Source organism: Peromyscus eremicus, chromosome 23 (assembly GCF_949786415.1).
Source record: "Peromyscus eremicus chromosome 23, PerEre_H2_v1, whole genome shotgun sequence".
NCBI lineage: Eukaryota > Metazoa > Chordata > Mammalia > Rodentia > Cricetidae > Peromyscus > Peromyscus eremicus.
The window spans coordinates 23,670,130-23,690,501 of NC_081438.1; positions in this window are offsets into that span (position 1 = coordinate 23,670,130).

Sequence of the window (20,372 nt, forward strand, 5' to 3'; positions counted from 1 at the left end):
TAAAAACAGAAATCGAGCTGCATATTGATGGAATCGAATGACAGCGGAGACACTTTGTGAATGCTAAAAACAAAAGCAATAGGCTCAGGGTGCAGCTTAGTAGTAGAGCACCTGCCTAGCATCTCTCGGTGATGGGTGGGGACATGGTTCGGTTGCAGAGTGTCTGCCTGGGATCCCCAGTGAGGGGCTGGGCATGTGGTTCAATGGTTGGAGCCCTGACCTAGAATCCCCCAGTGAGGGGCTGGGGTGTGGCTCAGTGGTAGAGCACCTGCCTAGAATCCCCCAGTGAGGGGCTGGGGTGTGGCTCAGTGGGAGAGCACCTGCCTAGAATCCCCCAGTGAGGGGCTGGGGTGTGGCTCAGTGGGAGAGCCCTTGCCTAGAATCCCCCAGTGAGGGGCTGGGGCGTGGCTCTGTTGTAAAGCACTTAACTAGAATCCCCCAGTGAGGTGTTAAGGGATGTGGCTCAGTGGTAGAGCATTTGACCTAATCCAGTCTTTCGAGCAGTGGTTCTCAGTCTTCCTAATGCTTTAATATAGTTTCTCAGGTTGTGGTGACCCCCAACTATAAATTATTTTTGTTACTATTTCATAACTGTAATTTTGCTACTGTTATGAATTACAATATCAATATCTGTGTTTTCCAGTGGTCTTAGACAACCCTTGTAAAAGGGATGTTGGACACCCAAAGGCGTCGCGACCCACAGGTTGAGAACCGATGCTTTGGAGACTTAATTCAGTCCCTTGAGAAAGACCCACTCATGAGAGCAATATCCTCAGGACCTTATCAATACTCAGTGCCCTCTACTTCTGATTTGGTTGCACTGAGGAACTAAAGCCATAACATGAGTTTGGGGACAGACAGTCTACCCTGAAATCTCTATGCATTTTCATCCTAAAAATAAAAAACCAAAAAAAGAGCTGAGCATTGTTGTGTATGCCTGAAATCCCAGCACTCATATGATGAAGAAAAGATACTGAGGATGAAGATGTGACTACATAGCAAGTTCGAAGACAGTGTGTGGCCTTTATGCACTGGGAGCAGACTAATCGTCCTAGAACCTGGACATGATGGATGTAGGATGATTTGCACTTGACCGACACTAAAGTCATCCTACCTTTCTCTACCCTGGGCTAGACTAAGCAGCAAGTCTCATTTTGACATCCCATGCATCATTGGAGACAGTGTCTCATGTATCCCAGGCTAGCCTCAAACTCTATATGAAGCTGGGGATGAATTTGAAATCCCAATCCTCCTTCTTATACCCACACACAAGTCCTGTGATTACAAGTGTGAGCCCCCACATCTGGTTTATGCAATGCTGGGAAGGAACCCAAGCAAGCATCAACTGACTAAGCCACACACCCCAGTCCATTCCATGCGTCTTTTTTTTTCAGTAATGGAGAGGGGCTCGTGGCACAGTCCCAGTTAAAGCTTGTCTGGCCCTCAGATCAGAAAGCCATGATCTGGGTAGAGCAAGGCACAAGGGCTGCATTCTTTGGACACTGGTCACTGAATGAACATACCCCCTCTGTCATTGCTTGGGGTTGGGAGCCAGTACATTTCAGGAAAGATAAGAGTCAATCAAAGTCCAGGCTGCATAGACAGGGAACAGAAAGACTTGTCCAAAGCATTTTGAGGTATAATTCAAACACCTTGTTCCTTTGGAATTATCAGGAGTTACTTACTGTAAGTGATCCGGGCAGTTTCATTCTGCTTGCTGAGTGACCTGTGATGGTAGCATGGAGGCAACCAAGTTTGCTTAGGCCAGTTGTAAATCACAGAGCAGGGCCATCCCTGGAGGAGAAGTTTCAGATATCTGCTGAGAAAGCCAGTATTAGACTTCCAGAAATCCTGGATGCTAAGGTGTGATCATGGTTTCCTCCCCGGTTGACAAAGGGAGGTTAGAAGGAATCACCATAGGGCCGAGGATAGTTCAGCAGGTAAAGTACTTGTTGTACAAGACAGACAGACAGACAAACACACACACACACACACACACACACACACACACACACACACACAAATAATAGGGGGTGGAGAACTAGACAGGACCATACTTTTATCTTTAACAAGAACTTGGTCTCAAGTACATACACTCTTAAAAATTTCTAAATATTTGAACCCTCAAGCAATTCGAATAACGTTTCTTTAAGAACACTCAGAAAACCCGAGGCCATGTTGGTGTCCGTGGTCCGTTGGTGCCATGGCGGGGGGCCGCGTTGATGTCTGTGGCCCATGGTGCCACCGAAGGCCATGGATATGTCTGTGGTCCACAATGCCACCTGAAGCCATGTTGATATCCACGGTCCATGCTGCCGCCAAGGGCCACATTGGTCTCTATGTTCTAGCTTCAGCTGAGCGCTGTGTGGATGTCTATGGCGAGTGTTACCACTGAAGGCCAAATGGACTTCTGGGGTCTGTAAGGCCACCTGAATCCATGTTGATATCCATGATCTGTACTGCCACTGAGGGCCATGATGGCATCCTTGGCCTGTGCTGAAGCTGAGGGCCATGTTAATTAATGTCCGTGGTCCATGTTACCACAAAAGGTCATGGGTATTTCTGTGATCTGTGCTCCCACTACACAGCTGAGGATGAGACAGAGAAGGCTTCTGTGACAACCTTTTTCATCCCTCCCACCCCCGCAAAAAAGGGAGACAGTCTAGATAGGAAGCCAAGGAGGAGAACTCTTAAAAACTGTGATAGGGATGCTGAAGTGTAGCTCTTCACAGTTGATGGCTTCTGGTGGGGGTGCAGGTGGGGAAGGACTCAGTGATTTTGGTTTTGGGTTTTGTTTGTTTTTGTTTTTGTTTTTTGGTTTTTTGGTTTTTCGAGACAGGGTTTCTCTGTGTAGCTTTGCGCCTTTCCTGGAACTCACTCTGTAGCCCAGGCTGGCCTCGAACTCACAGAGATCCGCCTGGCTCTGCCTCCCGAGTGCTGGGATTAAAGGCGTGTACCACCACCGCCCAGCTAAGACTCAGTGTTCTTTAAGGGGCTGCCCCATGGGAGTTTGAACATGCACCAGTGAGTATATTGGCAACACCAATTGACTTGTTTTTTGGGGTTTTTTGTTTGTTTTTTTTTTTTTTTGGTTTTCTTTTCTCTTTCTTCTTCTGTTTCAGGGGAGGTCACAAGGGTGGGTGGTGGAGCTGGGAGGACTGGGAAGTAGATGTGACTGGGGTGCATTATGTGAAATTTCCAAATAATCAATAAAAATATTATTTAGAAAAAAAGAGGGATGGAGAGATGGCTCAGCAGTTAAGAGCACTGGCTGCCCTTCCAGAGGACCTGGGTTCGGTTCCCAGCATCCACATGGTGGCTCATGGTTGTCTGTCACTCCAGTTCCAGGGGATCCCACACCCTCACACAGACATGTATGCAGGCAAAACACCAATGCACATAAAATAAAAAATAAATTAAGAAAAAAAAAAAACAAGAAGGCCCAGAAAAGTTGGAGCAAGTGAAATGGCCCACTGTGTAAAGGCACTTGCCAAGCCTAATGACCTGAGTTTGATCCCAAGAACCCATCTGGTAGAAGGAGAGAACTGACTCCTTCAAGTTGTCTCTGACCTCCACACAAATGCTGTGGCATGCCCATGCACACATGAACACATATACACATAAACACACATAAAATAAAAAAAACATAAGTATAATAAAAAGAAAAGAAGAAATACTTAAAAAGGCACATGGGGGAGTAGAAAGTGGGTGGGGGAAGGAGTATGAGCCAGAACAACAGGGTTAAAGTTTGGTATTTCCTTGAGTGAAAATGTTCTTATGAAGCCCGGTGCTGTGTATAGAAATGTATGGCATTAAAAAGAGTCCAGAGACAAGAGAGGAGGAGGAGGAAGAGGAAGATGTAACAATGGAATCAGTGAGTGGTCAACTTTGTCCTACAATCATGGAAGGCATCATTATGTACTGAATGTTTGTGTCCCCACTGAAATTCACATGTGGACTTTCTAATCCCCAGTATGCTGATTTTAGGAGGTGGAACCTTGGAGAGGTCACAAGGTCATGAGGGTGGACTTCTAACAAGTGGCCTTAGCCCTTGGGTGAAGACCCTAGAGAGTTCATGGTTCTGTGTCATAGAAGGACATCCATTTATGAACCAGGAACTGGATACTCACCAGACATGGAGTTTTCCAACCTCCAGAACTTCAAGTATACCTGTTTGCTGTTTAAGTCAACCAGCATATAGTATTGTTGTTATAGTAACCCAAGTAGACTCAGGTGGGGAGCCTGGAGGGGGGAGCTATGTAGTAAAATGAAGAGGTGAAAACCAGGTCGCTAACTCTATTATCCGTGCTGAAAATGTTACAGGGATCACAGTGACCTACCCCCCTGTTGGCTTCCTCACCCAAGCCCTGCCAGGTCAGGGCCCAGTAAGTATATCTAGGGAAAATACACTTGGCAAATCCCCATACAGAAGGTGGTTTCCTTATTTATATCAGTGTGACTCAACACCTAACTTAAAGAGAAAGGGTTTATCTGGGTGCATGTTTCAAAGATTTCAGTCCATAAATGTTGAGCAGATGGGATGAAAGAAATGTTCTCATCATGGCTGATTAGGGAGCAGAGTGTTAAATAGGAAACAGACAAGGATAAAATTACCCCTAGGACTCTCCGGCTACTCCTCACCCAGAGGGCTACTTCTTCCAGTGAGGCTCCATCTCCTGAAGTTCCCACAACCTTCCAAAACAGCGCCACCATCTGGAAACCAGGTGAATAGTGTGTGAACCTATGGAGGACATTCCACATCAAACCCTTACACTTCAGTCCACCACTGCGGAGACACTGTCCCTGAAATGGCATTTCCATAGCATTTCCCCCTTCTCTACTTGTGTTTCCGCCTTAGGAAGTTGAAGACACTGGGTGCAGGGGTGCTCATCTCTTCAGGAATCTGATCATCCATTTTGAAAAGGTAACAGCGGCCTGAGGGGATGGCTCTGTCAGTAGGGTGCTTGCCTTGCAAGCAGGAGGACCTGAGTTCCATGCCCAGAGGCCATGTGAAAAAGCCAGATGTGGGCCCGCAAAATGGCTTAGTGGGTAAAGACTGGCTGCATAGGCCAGACGACCTGAGTTCAGACTCTAGAACCCAAAGAAAAAGTGGAGAGAGAGGAACAGTTCTACAAAGCTGTCCTCTGACCTCCACACACAGACTATGGTGCACACACATACACAGAGAGAGACAGAGAGACAGAGAGACAGAGACAAAGACAGAGATACAGAGACAGAGAGAGGAAAGAGAGAGAGAGAGAGAGAGAGAGAGAGAGAGAGAGAGAGAGAGAGAGAGAGAGAAGGGAGGGAGGCCAGAGAGGCATAGGGGCACACACTGGTTTTCCAGGTTGGAAAGGCAGAAACAGGTAGATCACTGGGATCACCGGCAGCCAGCCCAGCCTGATCAGGGAGTTCTAGGCCAGCAAAAGAGCATGTCTCAAAATCAAGATAGATAGCACCCACGAAATGACACCCTAGGCCTTATCCTCTGGCCTCCACATGCACACACATGCACGTCCACGTGCATATACGAAGGAACAGAAACGTGTCTTCAGTCACCATAGAGGAAATTGCAGTCCTAGAGAGTCCCAAGTCATTTGGCCTGGAAACTACTGATTCCTGTTTCCACTCAGTGTCCTGACTTCTGGCCAGGGGTCTTTCTCCCTCCGCCAAGCTGCTCTGTGAAAGACTCAGAAAGCAAATGGTTTTGTCCCCAAGGTTATGAGCCAATAGAGTCTAAAGGGATCTGTGGGGGAAAAAAAAATGTTAGAGACTAGGAACTCTGCCCAAGTCCCTTCAGTGAGGTCAGATTTCCTATGTGCTGCAGAAGAAACACGGGCATTAGCCCAGAGAACTGGCTGACCTAACGCAAGAGCCTCCCTGAAGCTGGGAGCTTTGCCATAATCCAGCCTTACCGAGCACAGCAGCAGCCCTCCCTCTGTAAAACCTAGGGCAAGCGTGTCTTTGAACCGAGGATAACTGCTCAGGGGAATAAGGGGTCCTTTGGAATCAGGGTCCTCTTGGAGCATCCACTGGCCTCTTGGCTCTAGCAGTTTAGGATGAAGTCCTCTGCGGCCGAGAGGTCTCTAAGATAAAACGCAGCCAGTTGGCATGCGTCCAAGCACAGCTGAAAGCAGTCTACGGGGGCCCATCTGGAGCCAATCAGTCACACTGGAGTGAAAAATAGCAGATGTCAGACTATGCCAGCCGCCCCCGGGAAACCCCAGTCCTACCACCCTCCGCTATGGCCTCACAAATCATCCCAGTTCTCACTGCTCACCCGTGCCAGGTGGACTCATGGCTTCTTGGCTTCCCCACTGCCCCAGAGACCCAGTTGTGGCTGCAAAACTGTTTTCAAGCTGGAAAGGGAGCCTGGATCCTCAGCTAGAGAGGATCGAGGCAGTTCCCAAGCTCCACGTACTCGTAGGGACACTTGCGAACATCTGGTTTAACTCTGGCCTTTTGTTTTTCCTAAGATTTATTTATCTAGTTTTATGTATATGAGTGTTTTGCCTGTATGTATGTATGTATGTATGTATGGGCACACATGTGTGCCTGGTGTCCATGGAAGTCAAAGGAGGGCATTGGATCTCCTGGAGCTGGAATTACAGACCATTGTGACAAACCCAGGTCCTCTACAAGAATAACAAATGCCCTTAAGCACTGGCTAACTCTCCAGCCCCCAACTCCACTTTTTATGGACAAGGAAACTGAGCCCTGGTGGAGAGAAGCAGCTTTAAGGAGAGGGCAGTGACCACCTCCAGTACCATGTTGAGAAAACTCAGCTCCCAGTGAGATTTGTCTTCATCCTAAATCCCCTCTGTAGCAAGCCAGAGGCAAGTGGACAGGCAGATGCATATGTGAATAGAGGGACAGATGAATGAGTGGATGGGGGAATGGAAAGATGATAGATGTATAAATGGATAACAGAGAGATGGACTCATGGGTGGATGGGTGAGTGGATGGAGATAGAAAAATTGAGAGAGCAAAAGATAGATGGAACGAAATAGTAATGGAAGAAGGATGTCTCTGAAGAGGGCATGTTGTTTTTTGGTTTTGCTCTTTGGAGGGCCGGCCACCCAGCTCCCAAATAAATCACACACAGAGTCTTATTCTCAGTTATAAACACCCAGCCTTAGCTTGGCTTGTTTCTTGCCAGCTTTTCTTAACCTTAAATTATCCCATATATCTTTTGTCTCTGGGCTTTCATCTTTCTCTATTCCCGTATACCTTTCTTTGTTTCTTACTCTGTGGCTTGCTGTGTAGCTTCATGACTAGCCCCTGTTGTCCTCCTCCTTCTCTCTCATTCCTTCTTCTCTACTCCTTGATTTCTCCTTGTATATATTCTCTCTACCTGCCAGCCCTGCCTATTCTTTCTCCTGCCTCACTATTAGCCAGTCAGCTACTTATTAGACCATCGGGTGTTTTAGACAGGCACAGTAACACAGCTTCATGTAGTTAAACAAATGCAACAAAAACAAAAGTAATATACCTTAAAACAATATTCCACAACTTGGGGGAAGGGTAAATGAAGAAAAATAATATGTATACAGGCATAACAGGGCACTTTCTTTCTCACCTTTGACCTATGAAGAGTGTTTTCAAGGCCCTGAATGACCTATACTGTGTTTCTTTCACCTGTCACCAGGCCAAAGATAATAGAAAAACCCAGATTGGTCTGCCACCACTGGCCACATCCCTGAGCCACAGGGGACATGGAACAGGACTCTCACTATACCTCACTATGCATAGGAATCGCCTAAGTAAAACCCATTAAGTAAGAGCTTTCCTACAGATGCAAAGACCCACAGCTAAACACTAGGCTGAGCTCAGGGAATCCTGCTGAAGAGATGGAGGAAAAGGTCAAGGACACCAAAAGAAAACCCACAGAAAAAAACTAACTGGCTCTTAAGAGCTCATAGAATCTGAATAGACAACCAGGGAGCCTGCACGGGACCAACCTAGACCTTCTACATATATGTGACAGTTGTGTATCTTGGTCTACTTGTGGGACTCCTAACAATAGGAGCAGAGGCTGTCCCTAGTACTGTGGCTGGCTTTGGGTACCCTATTCATCATACAGGGTTGCCTTGCCCAGCAAGGGAAGGAGCTTAGTCTTACTGCAACTTGATATGTCATATTTTGTTGATACCCATGAAAGGTCTGCCCCTTTCTGAACAGAAACAGAGGAGTAATGGATGGGGGAGGGCAGAGGGGAAGTTGGGGAGGCTGGGAGAAGAGGGAGGGAAAACTTAAGTCAGGATGTAAAATTAAGTTTGGTTTTTTTTTAAGATCTTTCCTTGTCAATCTGCTGACTTTGGAGGTTGCATTACAACTACTTAGGAGCATGGACACAGGAGGATCACAAGTTCAAGGCCTGCCAAGACTATGGAGTGAGTTCAAAGCCAATCTGGGCAACTGAGTAAGACCTATATCAAAATAAATAAATAAATAAATAAATAAATAAATAAACAAACAAACAAATAAATAGCTGAGGATGAGAATATGGCTCAGCTGTAGAGCTCCTGCCTAGAATCCCCCAGTAAGAGGCTGGGGATATGGCTCAGTGGTAGAGCACCTGCCTAGAATCCCCCAGTGAGGCTGGGGGTGTGGCTCAGTGGTAGAGCACCTGCCTAGAATCCCCCAGTGAGGGGCTAGGGTGTGGCTCAGTGGTAGAGCACCTGCCTAGAATCCCCCAGTGAGGGGCTAGGGTGTGGCTCAGTGGTAGAGCACCTGCCTAGAATCCCCCAGTGAGGGGCTGGGGTGTGGCTCAGTAGTAGAGCACCTGCCTAGAATCCCTCAGTGAGGGGCTGGGTTGTGGGTTGTAAATAACAGCATGTTTCTTTATTCCACAGTACAGTGCTCTTCTGCAATCTTCTTTTGCCCAGACATTTTCTCACAGTGGCAGAAGTTACCTAGCACAGTTATATCAACTTGTCTTTGGGTCACTGTGACAAAATACCTGACAGGAGCAACTTAAGGGAGAAAAGATTTCTCTTGGCTTCACAGCTTCAGTCCAAAATGGAGGGAAGGTATGGGAGAGGTGTCTGAGGGAGGCTCTTCACACATTAGAGTGTCTGAGGGAGGCTCTTCACACACTGGAGTGTCTGAGGGAGGCTCTTCACACATTGGGAGGCAGTGGGAGTGTCTGAGGGAGGCTCTTCACACATTAGAGTGTCTGAGGGAGGCTCTTCACACACTGGAGTATCTGAGGGAGGCTCTTCACACATTGGAGTGTCTGAGGGAGGCTCTTCACACATTAGAGTGTCTGAGGGGGGCTCTTCACACACTGGAGTGTCTGAGGGGGGCTCTTCACACAGTGGTGGAAACAGGAAGAGGGACAGAAGTGGGGCTTGGCTATAACTCCCAAAGTCCCTTGGTGACCTTCTCTTGCCAGCCATGCTCCCTGCCTCAAAGTTTCCGTTGTCTTCCAAAATAGAGCACCCAGCTAGGGACTAAGAGTTTAAATACAAGAGCCTGTGAGGGCCATTTCACCATCAAGTCAAAACATGTTATGTATTGGAAAAAAATGTATATATATAGAGAGAGGACTCAGTAACATTCCAGACTTTGGGCAACCACTAGGTGTCTTGAATCATCTCCGTAGTGCAGAAGCAAGAACTAAAGTCAAAGAGTATAAGACAAACCTCCTGTCATTTGGGGTTCTAGTTTTCTTTCTTTGCTGTCATAAAATACTCTGACCAAAAGCAACTTAGAAGAGGAAACAGTCTAATTCACATTATAACACATCATTGAGGGAAGTCAGGGCAGGAATTTGAAGCAGAAACCATGGAGGAATGCTGCTTTTGGCTTGCTCACCAATTCACAATCAGCTAGCTTTTTTATACAGCCCAGTACCACTTGCCCAGGGAATGGTGCCACCCACAGTGGACTGAGCTCTCCTACATCAATTAATAATCAAGGCAATCCCTAAAAGGCATGTCCATGGGCCAATCTGATCTGAGAAACCCCTCAGCTGAGACTCCTTTCACAGGTAACTCTAAGCTGTGTCAAGTTGACAGTTAAAGCTAACAGAACAGGCAGTATGATGGTAAAGAAACACCTTTGCTTTCTCCATACTTTTTGCTGGCTTCAACTCAAAAAATGCAGGTATACCAGGGCTTGGAGATAACCCAGATGGTTCAAACATCAGGATCTGAGTGTGAGTTCCAGAACCTATGTTAAAAAAAAAAAAAAAAAAAAAAAAAAAAAAAAAAAAAACAGCTATGATGATGTACAATCCCAGCACTAGAGGACAGATACAGAACCCTGGGGTTTGATGGTTGGCCATTCTTTCCTTTGGTGAATTCCAGGTTCTACTAAGAGGCTCTACCTCAAATAACAAAGTGGAGCCAGTGAGACAGCTCATTGGATAAAGACCTTGCTACCAAGCCTAAGAATTGAGTTTTATCCCCTGAACCCATAATAGTGAACAAAGAGAACTGGCCCCTGAAAGTTGTTCTCTGGCTTCCATAAGTGTGTTGTGGTGGGCACACACATACAAATGTGTGTGTGTATAAATGTTAAATATAGATATATATGTATATATATATTCATATATGTTTACATATAAGACTGGAGTGATAGTTAAGAGCACTTACTGCTCTTGCTAACTACAGTTCCTGGCACCCACACTGTTTGGCTCACAATGGCCTGGAACCATAGCTCCAGAGAATCCAATGTTTTCTTCTGGCCTCTGTAGACACTAGCATTCACATTCTCTCTTTGTCTCTGTCTCTCTCCCTTTCTCTCTCCCTTTCTCTCTCCCTTTCTCTCTCTCTCTCTCTCTCTCTCTCTCTCTCTCTCTCTCTCTCTCTCTCTCTGACTCACACACATACACATATTTGAAAATAAAATAACTACTTTTAAATTAATTTTTTAAATGTGGATGGCTCATGAGAAAAGACATCTAAGGAGTTAACCTCCAGCTTCTACAGAGTATACTAACACACATAAACACACACACACACACATACACACACACACACACACACACACACACACACACTCCCTACACACACTCACCTTATCCCTTGGACAGACAGCCAAAGGCTGTGTTGAAACAAATATTCTTCCCCTCTCACTGGTCCCTCAGGGCTGGTCAGTAAATTCAACTCACAGAATCTAAATGTGCCCACCCAGGCCCATCCCTCTGCTGTGCTCAGAGCCTGACCTGCCTCATTGACATGCAGCAGTTGTAGCTGAGGCCCCCCGCTTCCTGATCACTGAAAACTAGGGCTGATTTGAAAATGTCAGGCTCTCGTTAGCAATTCCGATGGCCACGGCGGTAATTACGCCTTTTCATGTTCCGGCGTGTTACACCGCATCAAAACTGACACAGAAGCCTGGTTTTATAATATCACAGCCTGGAAATAAATGTCTAGAATGATATGAAAATGTACTAGGAAGAGATTAATAACTGTTCTTCTAGGAAGAAAGATAGCCCCTTTCAACCACTATATTATATATTTTTCCCCTCTTAAAAAAAAAGTCTTTCTGATAGTGACTCTCCTTGAGGAGCACTGAATTATGTTATCATTCACAGGCTGTAATCACCTCTGTCAGCAGCTGGGCTGAGCCACCAAAGGCAGCTGGAGGGGAATCCAGAAGCAAGGGAGACAAGGAATGCCAAGCAAAGGACTCTGGAATGGATGCCTCTGAGCCCAGGCGGGCCCCAGCCCAGAGTTCTCCTTCCCAGAGGCAGAACCTGGGTCTCCTTATTTGTGGGCATCACCAACAAAGCAGGATGCATGCCTAGGAATCAAGGAGGCACCAATTTGATGAGGATAGTGGTGCACACCTATCATCCCAGCACTCGGGAGGGTGGGGGAGTGAAGCAGGAACATTGGGAGTTCCGGGTCAGTCTGGGTTACATCTCCAGATTTCATATCAAAAAACTAACAACCAACAAGAAAAAATATCAGTTTACCCTGTGTATTAGCCAGGGTTAGAATGAATGTCTCCCCATATATAGAAAGGGGATTTATTAGAATGACTTATAGGCTGTGGTCCTGCTAACCCAACAACGGCTGGATGTGAACAGAAGGTCCAACAATCCAGTATTTATTCAGTCCATGAGACAGGATGTCTCAGCTGATCTTCAGTATGTGCTGGAATCACCATGCGATAGACTCTAATGCCAGTAAAGAAATGGACTTGCGCTGGGCGGTGGTGGCGCACGCCTTTAGTCCCAGCACTCGGGAGGCAGAGCCAGGCAGATCTCTGTGAGTTCGAGGCCAGCCTGGTCTCCAAAGCGAGTTCCAGGAAAAAAAAAAAAAAAAAGAAAAGAAATGGACTTGCTAAAAAGGTGAAAAAAAGCAGGCAAAGAGCAAAAAACCTTCCATCTTCCATGCCCTTATACAGGCTTCCAGCATGTGTGGCCCAGATTAGTGGTATATCTTCCTGACTCAAGATCCAGATTAAAGGCATGTGTTTCCTACCTGCAAGGTCTGGATTGGAAGTGGATCTACCTACTTCAAATTAAGAAAAAAAAAAAAATCCCTTACAAGTGTGCCCTCCATTTTTGGATTTTAGTTCATTCCACATGTAGTCAAGCTGACAAGCAAGAATAGCCCCCATACCCTGAAAGACAACATTTGGCTGGTTTTTTTTTTCCTCTAGTCTCAGCAAGGACTGTCCATCTGAAGGGTACATCCAGGAGGGAAAGCTGGGAGAGGACAAGAAAAAAAGAGGAGGAGGGGTAAAGGGGGAGAAGGAGAAAGAAGGAGGGGAAGAGGAGAGGGATGAGGAGCAGGAGGAGGAGAGGGGATGGGGTGGATAAGAAGGAGGAAGAAGAGGGAGGAGAGGAAGGAAGAGGAGGAGGAAATGGGGAGTGATGGGAGGAGGGAAGGGTAAAACATGTGGTGGGGGAGAAGAAGGTTGAAAGAGTAGGAAGTGATGGAGAAGAGGAGGAGAAGAGGATGCAAGGGTGGTTTGAATGAGAAATGACCCCATAGGATCGGGCATTTGAACACTTGGTCCCAGTTGGTGAGACTGTTTGGAGAGGGGGCAGGGCAACACTTTGAGTGTTGTTGGCCACTCCCTGCTTCTAGTGTGTTCTCTCTGCTTCACACTTGCAGCTGAAGACATAAACTCTCACCCACTTGCTTCCGCCAGTACGCCTGCCTGCTGCCATGCTTCCCCACCATGATGGACTCTCATTCTTCTGGAACCATAAGCCCAATGAACTCACCCTCCTGCAAGCTGCTTTAGGCCGCGTGTTTTATCACAGCCACAGAAAAAGTAACCACACCGTCACCACGAGAACCCAGCTTCTTCGGGAAGCATGAAGCCATGGGTTCTACCTCAGCACCCCAGCCACGCATAAACTGCCATAGGGAGGAGGCAGAGGCAGGAGGATCAGCAGTTCAAAGTCATCTTTGGCTACACAGCCTGTTCAAGGCCAGCCTGGGCTCATGAGAGTCTGTCTCGAAAGAAAGAAAAGCTTTAAAAAGACGTTGAAAACACAACCCCCTGAAGGACTGCAGGACTCCTGAAGAGCTGCTGGTGTCTTCAGTCCACATCAAAAGGCGGCAGAAGCTGGAATGTCATGTCAGCAGAGGGTAGATGCGCTCACCAGGGAGAAGGGACAGCAGGTAGGCAAGGCAGCCCTGCTTTCCCCTCAGAACCCCTTATTCCTGGGCTGCCAGAAGTTACTGCCTAATCTGAGGAAGAGTCTTTTCTTCTCAACTAATCCTTCCAGGAAATGAAGGATTCCTCACAGGGGCTTGGAGGTCAAGATAACTCTGTACCCTCATCCCCAAGAACATAGTACCATGGAACACAGACATAGCCCTCCCAACCTTCCATCAGACAGTGACCACTTTGTCCCAGGCCAGGACTTGGGCAAGGGGACAGAAGGGGGGTGCTGATAGACTCTTGGTCACATTTGTATTATAGAACTGAGATACACGAGGATGGAGTGGGGGAGGTGCACGCCTCGTCTCTAAAGCAAACAGGAATCTTCAGTCGGCAGGAATGGGCAAGATTGATGAGGCCAGCTACTGCCAACTGCTTACAGGGACTTGAAGGCTTTCGATGTCAGTACATAATGATGACAGGGAAATTAGAACTAATTGCAAACTCCCCCAGGAATTGCCCTCAAAGACATACCCAGAAGTATGCTTTACAAATCTCCTCGGTGTCTCTCAAATTCAATCAAGTTCACAATCAAAATGCACCACAGAGTCTGGGAAACCTCTAGGGTGAACCTCTTCTGTCACTAGTCCACTCCCTGTGTCCTTTAGAAATGCAGAATTCAGGAACTGGGGGGATCTATCAGTCGATAAAGTGCTTGCTCTGTAAGCAGGAGGGCCTGAGTTTGAATCTCAGGCACCTACACAGAAGTCAGATGTGGCTATGTGCACCTGGAACCCCAGTCCTATGGGAGCATGAGAACAGGAGGACCACTGAGGCTCTGTTCTGGTTTGCTTTCTGTTACTGTGATAAATACCGTGACCAAAAGCAACTTGGGGGAGGCAAGGATTTATTCTAGTTTACAGGTTACAGTCCATCAAGAAACCAGGGCAGGAGCTTAAGGAAGAAACCACAGAGGGATAGTGCTCACTGGCTTGTTTGCTCTGGCTCATACTCAGCTATCTTTCTCATGTAGCCCAGGCCCACAATGGACTGGGCCCTCCTACATCAATCAGAAATGAAGAAAATTCCCCCACAAACATATAATCTGATGAAGCAGTTCCTCAACTGAGATTCTCTCTTTCCAGGGGTATCAAGTTAACAACCAAGGTTAGTCATCGTAGGCTCTTTGAATTTGCCAGCTTAGCTCCAGGTTCAGTGGGAGATACTGTCTCAAAGGAATAATGTGGAGAATAATACAGCAGGACACTCAGCATCCTCCTCTGGCCACTGCACACAATGAGCTCATGTACACACACACACACACACACACACACACACATATATATATACCCACACACACATTACACATATACCGCATATACTCACACAAACACATATACATATAAATAGACAGACAGACAGATACATAGGGAGGTAGGCAGACAGAGAAATATTTTTTTCTTTAATCCAAGCATAGTGATGCACATTTGTAATCCCTTTTGGGGAGGTAGAGACAGGAGGATCCCTGTGCTCACTGGCCAGCCAGCCTAGCCTAATTAGTGAGATCCAGGTTCAATGAGAGACCTTGTCTCAGAAGACAAGGTGAAGGGTCAGTGAGGTGGCTCAGCTGTTAAAGGTGCTTGCTGCACAAACTTGGCAATCGAAGTTCCATCCCCAGAACCCATAAAAGGTAGGAAAGACCCTACTCCATAAACTTGTTATGATGCATGAGCCCATGTGCTATGGCGCACACACACACACACACACACACACACACACACACACACACAAATAGTAAGTAAATAATTTAAAATAAAAAATAGATACAATTTTTTAAAACAACATATGTGGTGTCCTGAGGAATGACAGCTGATATGACCGTCATGAGTAACATCAGATATTCAGAATCCACTAAACAAGGACAGAGAGAGAAGAAGGTCAGTTCAGACAGGCATTACCAACTAACTGGGCAGGTTGGATAGGACCCAGCAGGGAAAAGGATTCTGGTTTGATCTAAAACATGACTATCATTTCTGTCAAAACAAGTGACTATTCAAAACATGTCTCAGGCTAGTGAGGAGGTTCAGAAGATAAAGCACATGCTGTGCCATCCTGACAACTTGAACCCAACCCTTAAAACCCGAATAAGAAAAGCCAGATGCAGCAGCATACATCTACAGTTCTGAAACTCCTGTAGAGAGATGGGCGGGAGAGATAGAAGAATCACCAGCGACTTCACAGGCCACAGGATGTGTGCATTCACATACCAAGACACAGTGCACGTGCACGCGCGCACACACACACACACACACACACACACACACACGCAAATGACAAAAGAGTTCCACAACTCAGTAAAGTACAACACAAACAAAAAGCCTGCCCATCCTCCCTGCTCAGCCTAACAAGTCTAAAGCCTCAGAAAGCAAAAAAAAAAAAAAAAAAAAAAAATCTTTAACCCAATTATGTCAAACCCCACTGGATCCATTTGATCCGGGAAAAATATCATGGCTGGCAATCACGGAGAATATTAAGGTATTAGCAGCCACGGCTTTAGAATTGCCTTGGAAGGGAGCTGGGAATAATCGCACATCAATTGCTCAAAAAATCAGCAGTAAAAGAAATTTACATTAGTGTATAAATTACCCTCCCAGCAATATAAATTAGGATTTTATACCTCCTAATGACAACAGTACAGGCCCCGGCTGTGCTAGGCAGAGTTCCTGGAGGAGGGAGCCGCCGAGCCCTCAATCCATCAGGCACCTGGGTCCAAGGGCGAAAATGAAAAGCAAAAGTGACTTGGATCCAACCTGCCTGCCTGGAAGGCAGCCCAGCTGGAAGATCCTCCGACTCAGCCAAGCACCACCAGGGCGGGCGGATGACTCTTCAAAGCTCAGACTGGGTTCTGCGGAGGGAGCGCAAAAACAATTGGCCTCCTGTAGCCCTCCCCAGACCTTCTTGGGAGACAAAGGCGCTGGATTCTCCCACAACGCTGTGGTGTTATAAGTGCTTTTGTAATGAACATTGGGGAGTCCACTTTTACTTTGTGCTACTGTAACAGAAAAATCTCAGAATGGGAGTTTATGAAATCGGAGGCTTAAAGCAGGCATGGTAGTACACATCTGGAATCCTAGCCCTCTGGAGGTGGAGGTAGGAGGGTCAGGGGTTCAAAGTCAGCCCCAGCTACAAGGCATATTTGAGGCCAGCCTGAAATGCCTAAGAAATCATCTCACTGGCCCAGAAAGGACACTGGGCCAGCGAGATGGCTCAGCAGGTAAAGGCACTTGCTGCGAAGTCAGATGACCTGAGTTTGATCCCCACAACCTGTACAGTAGCAAGAAAGAACACACTCCCACAAGTTGTCCTATGACCTCCACATGCACACTGTGGCAAGTGCACCATAGACACACACACACACACACACACACACACACACACACACACCACAGGCACATACAGAGACACACACATACATCACATGAAAATGAAAAAAAATGATGAAGAGAGGATGATTAGAACTAAGGGAGAAAGCGGGAAGAGGGAGAAGGAGATACAAGGAAAGAGAAAAGATATTTAATTCTCGTAGCTATGGGTGCTAGGAAATCCAAGGTCAAAGGTCTTGTCGATCATCCCATGCCACATGGCAGAAGGTTAAAAGATGGGACAGGGGCCATGGTAGTTACTTCTGGATCACCGCCATTTCAATACCTGACAGAAACAAGAGACGAAAGATTTTTTTCGGCTCATGGTTTTAGAGGGGTCCAGTCCATCCTGGCAGGGAAAGCCTGGGGCGTGGCTTAGCTATGGCTTAGCTGACCGCAGCTGAAGGTGTGGTAGAAGCTATTCATAGCATAGCGGGCTGGGAACAGAAGCGGAGGGTGGGGGTGGGGTGCCCCACGTACAGCTCTTTGAATCATGCGGCCTGGACCCATTTCTACCAGTTGCTGCCACGTCAGGATCTGTATTATTTACCATTTCTTGCCACAGTGGCAAAATTCCTGACAGCAGCAATTTGAAGGGGAAAGGATTTATTCAGGCTCGCAGCTTCAGAGTCCAGAGCAGCAGGAAAGGCGCCCCACCCCGGCTGTGGCAACTCCAAAAGGCGGCCACTCCATCACAGCAGCAGGCATTCATAGTACATCATGGCTCAAATCTCAGCAGATCAGAAAGACCAGTGATTCCAACTCTAGGAGAATCCAATTCCCCCTCCTGTTTTTTTTCAAGCATCTGCACTCATGCACACATGCCCACACACATACACACACATACATGATTTTAAATAAACGAAGTCTTCATAAAGAACAAAAAAGGCAAAGTCTAGACTAGATCAGGCCTAGGCTGTATAGTCTTCCAGGCCCCATCCCCAGCTAGCCTCTGTTGCTAGCTAGGCTACAGCCTCTGAACACAGCGTCACCGGATGGGACCAAGTGTTCAAACAGGATCCTGTGAGGGACACTCCGGATTTGAACCGTAACAGAATCTGACATCCCAGATTAGATTGGGAACTGCTTATGGGTTCCACAGTGGAGCTGTGGGGAAAGTGGGGTTTGTCCACATGCTGTGGTGATTTACAGGCTATTTAAGGGGATTCTAGTTGCTGGAGATCTATAACCTTTTTATTTTAAGATTTATTTATTTATTTCGTACACAGTGTTCTGCCTGCATGTGCGCCTGCAGGCCAAAAGAGGGCACCAGATCTCATTACAGATAGTTGTGAGCCACCATGTGGTTGCTGGGAATTGAACTCAAGACCTCTGGAAGAGCAGCCAGTGCCCTTAACCTCTGAGCCATCTCTCCAGTCCTGAGATCTATAATCTTAGCGTGTTAGGTACTTTTCCCATTGTGTAGGGAAAATACATGAGAGAATTTAACTAACTTAAGGAAGGAAGGGTTCATTGTGACTCACAGATGGAGGGTACAGTCTATCATGGTGGGGGAGGCATGGCAACAGGAGCATGAGGCGGCTGGTCACATGGCATCTACAATCAGGAAGCAGAGAGAGAGGCATGCTGGTGCTCGGCTCACTTTCTCCCTTTTATTCACTCTGGGACTCCAACCATAGGATGTGCCACCCACATTCAGGGTGGGTCTTCCCAGTTCAGTGAGAACTCTCTATAAATGTTTCACAGACACCCAGAGATGTGTCTCCTAGGTGACTTAGATCCATCCCAGTTGACAGCAAAGATTAAGCATCACACTTAGGAGAGTTGGAATTGATGGCACCTCCCAGGATGGAAGATGAGAAGCAAGGAAATAAAAAGACACAAGACACCAGCAGCCTAAAAGAGAAGGGGAGCCGGGCAGCGGTGGCACACGCCTTTAATCCCAGCACTCGGGAGGCAGAGCCAGGCAGATCTCTGTGAGTTCAAGAGCAGCCTTGTCTACAGAGTGAGACCCAGGACAGACACCAAAACTACACAGAGAAACCCTGCCTCAAAAAACCAACAGAGAGAGAGAGAGAGAGAGAGAGAGAGAGAGAGAGAGAGAGAGAGAGAGAGAGAGAGAGAGAGAGAGATGGGAGCCATGGCTTTGCACCTCTCCTGGAGGCCAAGATCAGCCCTTAACCTCGGTGGCTTCCCCCACAGGCTGATTCTCAGACCCCGAATTGACTTGATCAGTTAATTAACATGGGAACCAGGTCTCCATGATAATATTTTCTAATGACAAAAGAAAAAAAGCCCTGCAGAATAAAATGGTATGTGTCACTTGTCAACAAACCTCCATGCATTTTAGTGAAATAAACATCTGATTCTGGAAATAGAGAGAGGGGAAAAAAACTTAATTAAAACTGCTGTTGGCGCGCAAGTGATTTACGAGATCACTTCCAGCCTTCTCCCCAACGATTCCCTGGAGAGACACCAATTATCTCCCAGGGATGTTGGGAAATTCTCAAAAATACTCTTCGAAACAGCATGAATCTTTAATACATTTTAACTTTTAAAAAAATCAGATCACATAGCGCTTTTTCCAGAAAAAAAATAACACTGCAAAGTTTAGAGGAAAGTGAAATAAAAAAGAAGAAGACTTGTCGACAGATCTTGGCAGGCAAAAGTTTGTGTTAACTTTCTGTTGCTGTGACAAGGTACTTGAGGCAGATCAGCTTAGGAGACGTTTAATTTGGCTCACATTTTCTGTCCATGGTCGTTTGACTCCGTGTCTCTGGTCCTATGTGAGACAGAACATCATGGCGGACGGGAAGTAGTGGAGCCTAACTTGTTCACCTTACGGTAGACAGGAAAGAGAAGGGAAGGAGGAGGCGGGGAGGGAGAGAGACGATGAACAAATTATACCCTTCAGTGGGGCAGTGGTGGCACCCGCCTTTAATCCCAGCACTCGGGAGGCAGAGGCAGGTGGATCTCTGTGAGTTTGAGGCCAGCCTGGACTACAAAGAGAGTTCCAGGAAAGGCATAAAGCTACACAGAGAAACCCTGTCTTGAAATAAATGTGTGTGTGTGTGTGTGTGTGTGTGTGTGTGTGTGTGTGTGTGTGTACCCCTCAAGGCCTCAGCCTCCGAGATCCATATCCACCAACCAGGCTGCATATCCCAATAGCCATTAAGTTATGATTCCATCAATAGATGAATCTACTGATAAGCTCAGAGCCCTCATGAGGTCCAAGGCCCTGACTCCAAGCACTGCTTCATTGGGGACCATGATTTCAACACTTCAGTTTTTGTGGGGTGACATTTCAGATTTAACTGATAACAGGGATAACAGGTGCTCACCCCAGGACTTCATGGGATGCTTATTGTAGCCCCATTGGGTGCTAGTTACTTTAATAAAAAAAAATAAATA